This window comes from Typopeltis vanoorti, chromosome 12 (genome assembly GCF_054136105.1).
Source record: "Typopeltis vanoorti isolate ZY-2024b chromosome 12, IOZ_Tvanoo_1.0, whole genome shotgun sequence".
Taxonomy (NCBI): Eukaryota; Metazoa; Arthropoda; class Arachnida; order Uropygi; family Thelyphonidae; genus Typopeltis; species Typopeltis vanoorti.
The window spans coordinates 42,094,333-42,106,353 of NC_143560.1; the positions used below are offsets into that span (position 1 = coordinate 42,094,333).

The following is a 12,021-nucleotide window of genomic DNA, read 5'->3' on the forward strand; positions in this document are numbered from 1 at the left end:
CTTTTCTATGTAATCTGAGTCTCGCATAACGCGATTTATATAACACGGCATTTCTATGGAAACTAACATCTGCATTATACGAGGGTTACCTGTATCTTCTAGTATGTAGGCTCTGTAAATAGACAAGGATAATGAACCATTTGGCAGGTGTGTGATTAATGTATCTAGAAAGGATAAAAAGTTATTTGATTCCTTATTCATTATGAAGTAAATTTTAGCATGCTGGCTATTTAAATATCCTAAAAATGTATGTAATATGTCTAGACCATGTGATCAAATTGCAAACACATTATCTACATAGTGCAGCCAAACCATTGGAGCATGACTACGTTGAGTTGCATGGTTGAGAGACAGGGAGGATTAATCCATGGCTGTTCCATCTAATTGTTTGTACAGTCTTCCTTTTCATGTGAAATAACCAGCATCTACCGTAACTCTTAATAATTCAAATACATCTGGAGGGGAAATGAGACTACCATTACCCGTTATAGGAAATTTCTAAAAACAGAAAGACTATTTTTTAGAATCTGCAGCCCAGTCACTTCTGGGTCAGGCTCCCACTGATGAGACCTCAATAAAGGTCGAAACCAGTCTGGGTAATGATCCTTCCCATAATGCATAGCATTATACATGTTCCTTAAGGATATGTGCTTTGCATTATGGGATACTAAGGCAAGTGATGTGAAGTCATTAGCTTCTATATACAAGTAGCCCAGTTGTGAAGTTACTGCACATGCTTGGATAAAGGATTAAACTAAGGAATATAATTTCTTGGAATCTTTAATTTATAATGCATGACATGACTTCACTTTTTTTTTTTTTTTTCAAAATATGTCAACAAATGATGCTCAGTGTAAAGTTTCAGATTCCACATTATAAAGTTCAGATTTTTATTCAGCTTCCATTCACAAAAGATAGGGTAAACGCATAATGTGTAGTGTTCGGTGAGAGCTCCTGATAAGATAAGTGTTATTTAAGTTATCATTGACAGATTTACTTGAATATTACGTAGTTTTGTTTGCTTTGCGTATCTTAGTGTGTCTGTTTGTGTGTTTTTGGTGTTTCGATTATTAATTTGATAAAGTATGATAGAAGTGAGTATGGCTCCCGTAAAAAGGAAAATAAGTGAGAGTATAAGGAAAGTAAGTGAGAGTATAAGGAAAGTAAGTGAGAGTATTAGAGTGCAAAAACAGAGGGTGAAAGAATTAATAATTGCGGTGGGTACGAATGAATTGAAAGGTGATAAATTTTTTATGAGAGAGGACTTGAAAGTATTGTTAAAGGTGGCGAAAGAAAAGAGTGACAGAGTTAGAATGGTTAGTCTGTTGCCGCGGTATGACAGAGAGGAGTTTAGAAGGAGGGCCATAATCGCAAATGACATTATGCGTAGGTTATGCAGACGGTGTGGTGTGGAATGAGTTTGAAGGGCGAAAGGACATATACAAGATGGATGGCCTGCATTTGAATGGACTTGGTGTGTGGAGACTGGAAAGAGTGTTGCTGAATGAAGTGAAAATGGATGTGCAAAACCAGGGAAACTAGAAGTACCAAGGAAGGGGGGGAGTGGATATGCGGACATCAGTGAGACAGTTGAGTGTAAGAATGTATATAATGTACCCGAGCCAGCACTAAGGACAAAAAATGGGAATGGGTCATTTAGAATAACGCATCAAGATAGGGGTGGGACTAAGGGATCACTGCATTTCATGTATACTAATGCCAGGAGTATTAGGAACAAGAAGGAAGAATTTTTGGCCTTGATTGGCTCTTCCTGGCCACAGGTTATTGGCATTAGTGAAACATGGCTGACGGAAGATGATATAGTTAGTGGAATAGAATGTGTAGGTTATAGTGTGTTTAGGAGGGACAGAGAGAATAAAATGGGGGGAGGGGTATTATTGATGATAGCTGATGAACTGCAGCCAAAGAGAATTGAAGTTGTATCGCAGGATAGTGAAAGGAGCTCATTTGAGGCTATTTGGTGTGAGATTGAGACTGGCAGAATAAAATATACAGTTGGGTGCTGCTATAGACCAGGTGATGGAATAGATGGTGGAGATAGTATGCATAAACAAATTAATGAAATGAGTGGAAGGAGGGTAATTATTATTGGGGATTTCAACTATAGTAACATTGAGTGGAAGGAGGAGGGGACACATGTGAGGAAGGAAAAGAATTTTATTCAATTATTAAGGGATAACTATCTGAGACAGCATATAATTGAAAATACTAGGGGTATGAGAGTACTTGTCCTGGTAATAGCATCTGAGAATTTGACTGTAATGAATATGACCATTTTGCCACCTATTGGTGAGAGTGATCATAAGGTTTTGACCTGGGAGGTGGCTAAAGGTGTGGAATTTTCGATTAAGACAGGGTATATGTGGAATTACCGTGCTGGCAAGTATGCAAGCTTAGGAGATTGCTTGGATCAGTGCCATGGCATGTACAACTTTAAGGGCTGGACGTCGATAGAGCATGGGAAGTGGTCAAGGAACATTTACAGGAGGTTATGGCTAATTGTATACCTAGGGTCCGAATAGTAAAACAAGTAGGGGTTAAATGGATGAATAACACCATTAAGCTTGAGCTGCAAAAAAAGAAACAACTGTGGAGGGAATTTAAAGAAAGGGGTGACCTGCAGGCACACGAACGGTATAAAGTGCAGGCCAGAAAGGTAACGAGTGTGGTAAAAAAAGCAAAAGCGGATTATGAAAGGAAACTAGCTTTGCAAGCAAAAGAGAATCCCAAACAGTTCTTTCAATATGCTGCAAGCAAGAAAAAACTGTACACGGCAAAATGATTTTAAGGAATGACGATGGTAAGGAGGTCACTGAATCGGTCGATATAGTGGAGTTACTGAGCGTGCACTTTGCAAAAGCATATCATCCAGGTGGTGACATTGAAAAAATGAAGGAACCATTAGTTTATACGGGAATAGTGATGAATGAAGTGGAGGTGACTAGTCTATTACAGAACTTTAATCTGAACACATCTGTGGGATTGCATGGTATACTGGCACGGGTCTTGCGTGAAGCGGCTAAGGAATTATCAGTGCCATTGACCATGTTGTTTAATCTGAATCTCAGGTCTGGTTTACTCCCGAAGGTGTGGAAAGAGGGGAAAATAGTTTCACTGCATAAAGGAGGATCCAAGACTACGGTTGCAAATTACCGACCGATCAGCATATCAGGAGTCGTTGTCAAGGTCTTGGAGAAAGTAGTCAAGGGAAAAATACAGGAATCGATTGATGAAAATGAGATAGTGTAAGGATAGGGGACAGCATGGCTTTGTGAAGGGTAGATCATGCTTCAGTAACTTGCTCAAGTTTTATAACAAGGCGACGGCTGAACTGGATAAGGGAAATGGGTTTACAGTGATACTGCTGGACCTGGCAAAGGCGTTTGACAGGATACCACATGGAATACTAATCCGTAAACTGCAATATATGGGAATGGATATAGGGTTGGTGAGATGGATAGGTGGTTGGTTGATGGAGAGATATCAAAGAGTAGTTTATTCAGGAGTAGAGTCCAGAAGACGGCCTGTGACTAGTGGTGTGCCGCAGGGTTCTGTTCTTGGACCACTGCTGTTTAATCTGTTCATTAACAATATAGGGAAGGATCTAAGTGGAACAATTCATTTGTTCGCTGATGATGCAAAGTTGGGTAGGGCAATAGTGAATGCAGAAGATGTCAAAGTCTTGCAGGATGACTTAGATAGATTGGAGTTCTGGGCTAAGGAGAATGCATGTCAATTTAATGTGACAAAATGTAAGGTTATGCATTTTGGGGTGAAAAGATTAGCAGCAGTATACCACATTGGTGGAACTGTACTCCAAGAGATTGATGAGGCCAGGGACTTGGGAGTGTTGGTGGATAGGGAGATGAAGTTTAGGGGGCACATTGCAAAAGTAGCTAAATCAGCTCATCAACTCACTTGGTTGTTGAAAAATACCTTGACGAGCAGAGACAAGCAAGTTATTGTACCTCTGTACCGAGCCTTAATAAGACCTCATCTCGACTACTGTGCCCAGATTTGGTCACCTCGGTTCCTTCTTGATGGAGAGGAGGTGGAGAGGATCCAGAGCCGAGTGACTAAGATGATAACAGGTCTATGGAATGAACCATATGAGAACAGGTTGAAGATTTGTGGGTTGCAGAAACTAGTTGATAGGCAGAGGAGGGGAGATATGATTGAGACATTCAAATTGCTAAAGGGATTCTATAGGATTAATTCAGAGGATATTTTTGAGATCAGGACTGGTGGTGGGAGAACTAGGGGACACCTATGGAAGCTGGGCAAGAGTGTGGTTAGCAGGGGTGTTAGAGCTGGGTTCTTTACTTTTAGAGTGGTATATGAGTGGAATAAGCTGCCAGAGTCTGTTGTTGGTGCTATGACGGTGAACGAGTTCAAGGCAAGGTATGATAGATACTGTGAGAATGTAATCGCATAGTGTGTGGACATGATGTTTAGGGCCTCCCTCGATGAGTCTAAGGACTCCTGGAGTCGCCCAAAATAATAATAATAATAATAAAAATGGTGGTCAGTAATAATGGTTCGCCATCTTTATTCAATAACTGTAATATAAAGGAGATTATTCAGTGTACTATCTGTGAAATGTACGCTTTGCGGAGTGTGGTTGGTGTATGGTTAGATGATAATAAAGGAGTGAATGTGTGTAGAAAATGTAAGGAAAATGAGGAATTAAAGTGTATTTCAGGTCGTGAGTGTGATGTTTTTGTCAAACTTCAGAATGAAGAAAATAGTGATATGACAAGAAATGGCGAAGTTGTACCAGAGAACTGTGAGGGCGTGAATGTAGAAAGTGTGAATGATGGTATTAATACAGAGCAAATTAATGGTTTAACAGAAAATAAAAAAGATGAGATAGATGCTATGAGTGAGATCGCATTGTTGAGCAGAGCGATACAAAGAGCAAAGCGACAGCTAGAGCGTGTGAACAAAGTCTACTGAGTGTACCAGACAATAATATAAAGTATGGTAGGAAAAATAAGAGTATGAGTGTGAACTTAAACAAAATGAAGGAGAGAGTGCTGTATGGAGATTTGTTAGTATGAGGTGTGTTATTAGAGGATTTGACAAAATCCTACCAACCTGGTGCGACCATCAAGGACGTAACTGAGTCTATTAGAGAGCAAAAGGAAAGGGTGAAAGAAATGATTGTTGTGGCAGGTACGAATGATTTGAAAGGAGATAAAATGGAAATGATAGAGGACCTGAATGAATTGTTTGAGGTAGTAAAAGAAAAGAGTGAGAGAGTTAGGATGATTAGTCTTTTGCTGCGGTATGACAGTGAAGTGTTTAAAAGGAGGGCTATAATTGCAAATGACTTTATGCGTGGGTTATGTATGACAAGTGGTGTGGAATTTGTGGATGCATTGAGTGAGTTTGATGTGCGAAAGGATCTATATAAGATGGATGGCTTGCGTTTGAATGGATTTGGTGTAAAGAGACTTGAAAACGTGTTGTTGAATGAAGTGGATATGCAGAATCAGGAAAACTAGATTTATTAAGGGGGGGGGGGAGTACATATTATTATTATTACCCCAAGACCTCATTGGAGTCAAAGACTCATCTGGGAAGTCCTTTTATCACACACACACATCTCATCATACCGAGCCTTAAACACACTCAAACTCCTTGCAGACACCACACTCTCAGGCAAGGCATTCCAATCATTCACAACTCTGCACGAAAAAAAACCTGCCTCTAACTCCCCTACTCTCACACTCTTTATACAGTTTCCAGGGATGACCTCTGGTTCTCCCCTGATCTCCCACTATTCTCTGTAGAACTTCTTCACCACTGATCCTATAACAACCCCTTACCAACTTGTAGGTCTCTATCATATCTCCCCTCTTCCTCCTCTCCACCAGACTCTGCAAATTACGTCTTCTCAATCTTTCCTCATACTCGACATTCCAGAGGTCAGAAACTACCTTAGTCAGTCGCCTTTGGGCCCTTTCCAACATCTCTTCATCCTTCTAAAAATCCGGTGACCAAATCTGGGCACAATAGTCCATGTGTAGCCTAATCAAAGCCTTATACAACGTAACAAGAATCTCCCTACTTCTACACGTCAGTATCCTCCGCATCATTCCCAGAAGCCTTTGTGTTGTCTTTACAATTTTGGCAATGTGTCCCCTAAATTTTAGATCCTTATCCACTATCACCCACAGATCTCTTATTTCCTCTACTTCCAACAATATATTCTCACCAAGCATATATTCTGCATCCCATCTTTGTTTTCAGAATTTTAAAACCTTACATTTTGCAACATTGAACTCGCATCCTCCATTTTTTTGTCCAATCACTCAATTTATTGAAGTCTTCTTGCAAAGCCACAACATCTTCACTACTCTTTATGGTTCGTCCCAACTTTGCATCATCTGCAAACAACTGAATATCTCCATCCAAATCTTCGCCAATATCATTAATATACAAGTTAAACAGTAATGGCCCTAAAACAGACCCCTGAGGCACTCCACTAGTGACTTTCCTTTTTCTGGATATCACACCCCCATACACAACTTGTTGATACCTATCAGATAGCCAATCTCCAATGCAATGCACTAATCAAAAGCTTTTGCGAAATCCAAGTATATTACTGTGTATCCTTCTCCTCTGTCCAAGGAAGCAGTCACTTTATTGTAATAAGTAAGTAGATTACTAAAACATGACCTCCCTTTAGCAAATCCATGCTGTCCATCAAAGATTATACCATTGTTGTCTACCCAACTCTGGATTCTAGTTCTCACAAGTTTCTCCAACAACTTAACCACAACACCTGACATAAAGATCGGCCTGTAGTTTGATGCTTGAGTTCGATCACCTCCTTTATGAAGTGGCACAATCTTGCCCTCCTTCCACTCTTTAGGAACTTGACCAAGTGCAAGACTCGTATTAAAAACATATGTCAAGGTAGGTGTCAACTCTCTGGCACTTTCCTTCAGAATACGCGGTGATATATTATCGAGTCCCACAGCCTTATTTACATCTAGTTTACTCAACTCCCCAAACACCTCTTGCTCACTTACAGTCAGTCTCTCCTCCCCATCAACAACTGCTCTCAATCTCTCCATGAAGTCACATTCACAAGATTAAAAGATCTTTATGAACTGCTCATTAAGTATCTCCACCACACATTCTGCTACATTTGTCTTTATACCATTTTCTCCAATATGCTGACCTGAGGGAGGCAGTTGAGTGTATGAATGAGTATAATATGCCCGAGCGAATAAGGACAACAAATCAGAATGGGATAGTTAGTATAAGGCATCCAGGTAGGGATGGGGGCTAATGGGGTCTGAAATTCATGTACACTGCTAGGAGTATTAGGAACAAGAAGGAAGAATTTTTGGCCATGATTGGCACTTCCAGACCACAGGTTATTGGCATTAGTGAAACATGGCTGACTGAAGATGATATAGCTAGTGGGGTTCAATGTGATGGGTATAGTGTGTTCAGGAATGACAGGGAGAATAAAATGGGGGGAGGAGTATTGTTGATGATAGCTGATGAGCTGCAGCCAAGGAATATAGAAGTTAAATTGCAGGATAGAGAAAAGAGCACATTTGAGGCCATTTGGTGTGAGATTGTGGCTAGCAGAACAAAATATACAATTGGGTGCTGCTATAGACCAGGTGATGGAAAAAAGGTGGATATAGTATGCACAAGCAAATAGAAGAAATGAGTGGAAGGAGGGTAATTATTATGGGAGATTTCAACTAAGGTTGCATTGATTGGAGTGAGTGGAGGACACATGGGAGGAAGGAATTGGATTTTATGCCGTTATTAAGGGATAACTATCTGCGACAGCATGTAATGGAAAATACTAGGGGTCAGAAAGTGCTTGACCTAGTAATTGCATCTGAGGATTTGGCTGTAACAAATATGACCACATTGCCACCAATATCATAGATCATAGGGTCTTGACTTGGGAGGTGGCTAAAGGTGTGGAATTTACAATTAAGACAGGGTACATGTGGATTTATCGGGCTGGTAAGTATGACAAGCTTAGGAGTTTGATTAGTTCAGTGGCATGGCATGTACAACTGCAAGGGCTAGAAGTTGATAGTGCATGGGAGGCAGTTAAGAAGTGTTTGCATGAAGCAATGGCTGACTGTATACCTAGAGTCCGATTAATAATAAATCAAGTAGGGGTTAAATGGATGAATAACACCATTAAGCTTGAGCTGCAAAAAAAGAAACAACTATGGGGGGAATTTAAGGAGAAAAGTGACCGGCAGGCACATGAACGGTATAAAGCACAGGCCAGAAGGGTAACAAGTGTGGTAAAAAAAGCAAAAAAAGGATTACAAAAGAACATTGGCCATGCAGGCTAAAGAGAATCCTAAACAGTTTTTTCGATATGTTGCAAGTAAAAGAAAAAATGTATATGGCAGAATGATTTTAAAGAATGCCGATGGTAGGGAGGTAACTGAATCAGTTGATATAGTTGAGTTACTAAGTGAGCACTTTGCAAGAATATATCATCCAGGTGGTGACATTGCAGAAATGAATGAACCAATAGATTATATGGGAATTGTGGTGAATGAAGTGGTGGTGAGTAGTCTATTGCATAACCTCAATGTCAATACATCTGTGGGATTGGATGGTATACCAGCTCGTGTCATACATGAAGCGGCTAAAGAATTGTCAGTACCCTTGACCATTTTGTTTCATTTGAGTGTCGGGTCTGGGTTAGTCCCGAGGGGGTGGAAAGAGGGGAAAATAGTTCCACTGCATAAAGGAAGTTCCAAGACTGCTGTTGTAAATTACCGACCGATTAGCATATCAGGAATCGTTGTCAAGGTCTTGGAGAAATTAGTCAAGAAAAGAATACAGGATTGGATAGATGAAAATGGGATATTGTATGGATGACAACATGGTTTTGTGAAGGGTAGATCATGCCTCAGTAACTTGCTCACGTTTTATAACACAGTGACGGCTGAACTGGATAAGAGTAATGGGTTTACAGTGATTCTATGTACCTTGCAAAGGCCTTTGACAGGATACCACATGGAACTCTAATCAGTAAACTAGAGCAGATGGGTATGGATATAGGGTTGGTGAGATGGATAGGAGGGTGGTTGATGGAGAGATATGAGAGAGTGGTTTATTCAGGAGTTGAGTCCAAAAGATGGCTTGTGAATAGTGGTGTGTCGTAGGGCTCTGTTCTTGGGCCACTACTTTTCAATTTGTTCATCAATGATATAGGAAAGGATCTGAGAGGAAGTGTTCATTTGTTTGATGACGATACAAAGTTGAGTAGAGCAATTGTGAGTGCACAGGATGTCAAAATTTTACAGGATGATTTGGAGTTTGGAGGACTGGGCTAGGGAAAATGGATGTCAATTTAATGTGGCAAAGTGTAAGGTTATGCATTTTGGGGTGAAAAGAATAGCAGCAGTATATCATATTGGTGGAACCGTACTCCAGGCGATTGATGAGGCTAGGGATTTGGGAGTGTTGGTGGATAGGGAATTGAAGTTTAGGGGGCACATTGCAAAAGTGGCTAAATCAGCTCATCAAATCACTTGGCTTCTGAAAAATACTTTAACAAGCAGAGACAAACAAGTTATTGTTCCTCTATATCGAGCCTTGATAAGACCCCATCTAGACTACTGTGCCCAGATATGGGCTCCAAGGTTTCTTCTTGATGGGGAGGAGGTGGAGAGGATCCAGAGACGAGTGACCAAGATGATAGCAGGTCTGTGGAATGAACCTTATGAGAACAGGTTGAAGATTTGTGGGTTGCAAAAATTGGTCGATAGGCAGAAAAGGGGTGATATGATTGAGACATTCAAATTACTGAAGGGTTTCTATAAGATTAATCCAGAAGATATTTTTGAGAATAGGACTGGTGATGGGAGGACTAGGGGTCATACATGGAAGCTGGGCAAGAATGTGGTTAGCAGGGGTGTTAGAGCTAGGTTTTTTACTTGGAGAGTGGTGAATGAGTGAAATAAGCTGCCAGAGTCAGTTGTGGGTGCTACGACCATGAATGAGTTCAAGGCGAGGTAAGATAGATACTGTGTGAATGTCGAATAGTTGTTCTTGACATGATGTTAGGGCCTCCCTCGATGAGTCTGTAGACTCCTTATAGTTGCCCGGAATAATAATAATAATAATAATAAAAAAGATTTATTTATGAACCTATAGTGCATTCGTACCATGGGTGGATTAAGGATTTTTTTTTTTTTTTGTATATTTAAAAAAATTGTGTAGAATAGTTGAGGGATAACTACGGCCATGTTGCATGTTCTTTAGAAAGATTTTTCCATTTCTAAATAGGATATTCTTCTAAGAATAGCAGGCCATCATATGGTGAAAACCCTAAAATTCCTCCAGCTGTCAGTGGAGTTCAAATCTTGGATATGTTTATTTCATAATTATACATGGACCAAGGAGTAGAATGCTTTCTTATTTGAGAAATGGATAATATAATGTTTGTTATGTGATGTTTTAATATCTCCAAAATCAATGTTGTCAAGCATGTCAAAATTTACATAGATGCAATGATTAAAGCAGTGTTAAGTCTTTATATATAGATATATATTCAGTTGATATTAACAAAGTTAGCACCTTTTATACAGAACATGCTCTGTAGCTCAGTCATTATTATTGATGTCCTTTAGTTGAAAAGATCTGGATTTGAATCCTGTCTTAAATGTGAGGAACCTATAATTTATCTTTTCAAATGAAGGTGAGTTATAGTCTCGTATGGAGATGGTATGGTTTTTTTTTTCCTGTCTACAAGCTTGTTCTTTCATCCTACAAATAGGAAAACCAGATAGAAAAACACATTTACAGGCATCTGTTATTGTTATGTCTATTAATGATAGGATTATGGCCTTATAATTTCATAACATAATTTCTTTTCTTTTTCTTTTGTCAATCAGAAAGAAAGGTGAGTGGTACTGACAGAAATTAATCTAGCTGATTCCCCCCCCCCCAACTGTTAAATTTCTTTTGTGGTATTAGGTCTTGTGGCTTGTTCTGGTCTCATTCTGTCTCTGTTAAGGATCTTCTCTCTTTAATCTTGGATTGTATTTTAACATCCCTTCCCCCTTGTTGGATGGCATTCTACACTTGTGATGTTGAATCCATTTATTTCCACACACATCTATTGTTCGTATAGTTGGTTCTTGTATAAATTCTGTTCCTTTTCTTGTCCAATTTAGTGCATTCATTGTTTTTCTTTAAAAATTTTATTTCTGTTAATATTATTTTAGCTATTTATTCATTGTCCTTGTTTCACTTCCACATAAAATAGCAGATTGAGCTGAAACATTCAATATTTTTAATCTTCAATTTCTTTGTATTAAATTAGTCTTACATCATATGAGTAATTTTTTGAAATTTATGTTTGGTTGTGATTCTTCAGTGCAACTTGTATTACACCCAAGGTAATTAAAATTATTAACTTGTTCTGTTGATTTATAATTTAAAACTGTTGATCTTATATTGGTTTTCATCCTTTAAATGTCATAACTTATTTAATGGCATATAAAGGTCAAGATTATTCTGGTGGTCAGATATCTTCTGATAAAACAAAAATTATGGTGACAAGCCAAAAGGCTATTTTACCGGCGACATAAGTTAAGTTTAAGGGAGATGGTAAATCCCGTATTATTCTACAGCCGGGTACAAAACTCAGATCGAAATCTTAGAGTTTCATGCCGAAAAAACTATCGGCAAGCCCAAGTGTAAGTAATCACTTAGGTAGTACAACACCAGGGCAACTCGGAGCAAAGGTGGAGCAAGATCCGTCACCACTATCCTTAATATTCTCTCATAATGTAAAACGCAGCTCCTAGGAGATGCATTACTGTTTTACATTATTAGAAGAGGTCACTACCCAGACCGGTTTCAACCCTTTTTGAGGTCTCATCAGTGAGTAGGTAGACCTGGAATATCAAGGTTTTAAGTGAACTGAACTTACATATACTTCTACTAGCGAATTGCTAAACTGGTACTTATATATCGTTATTA

At 39.2% G+C, this 12,021-nt stretch overlaps 1 protein-coding gene across 2 annotated transcripts in view; it reads left to right on the forward strand.

Moving 5' to 3' along the window:
• Positions 1–12,021, forward strand: part of LOC150100732 (ras association domain-containing protein 1-like) — a 186,229-nt gene that overhangs the window by 53,193 nt on the left and 121,015 nt on the right. The window lies entirely within an intron of this gene.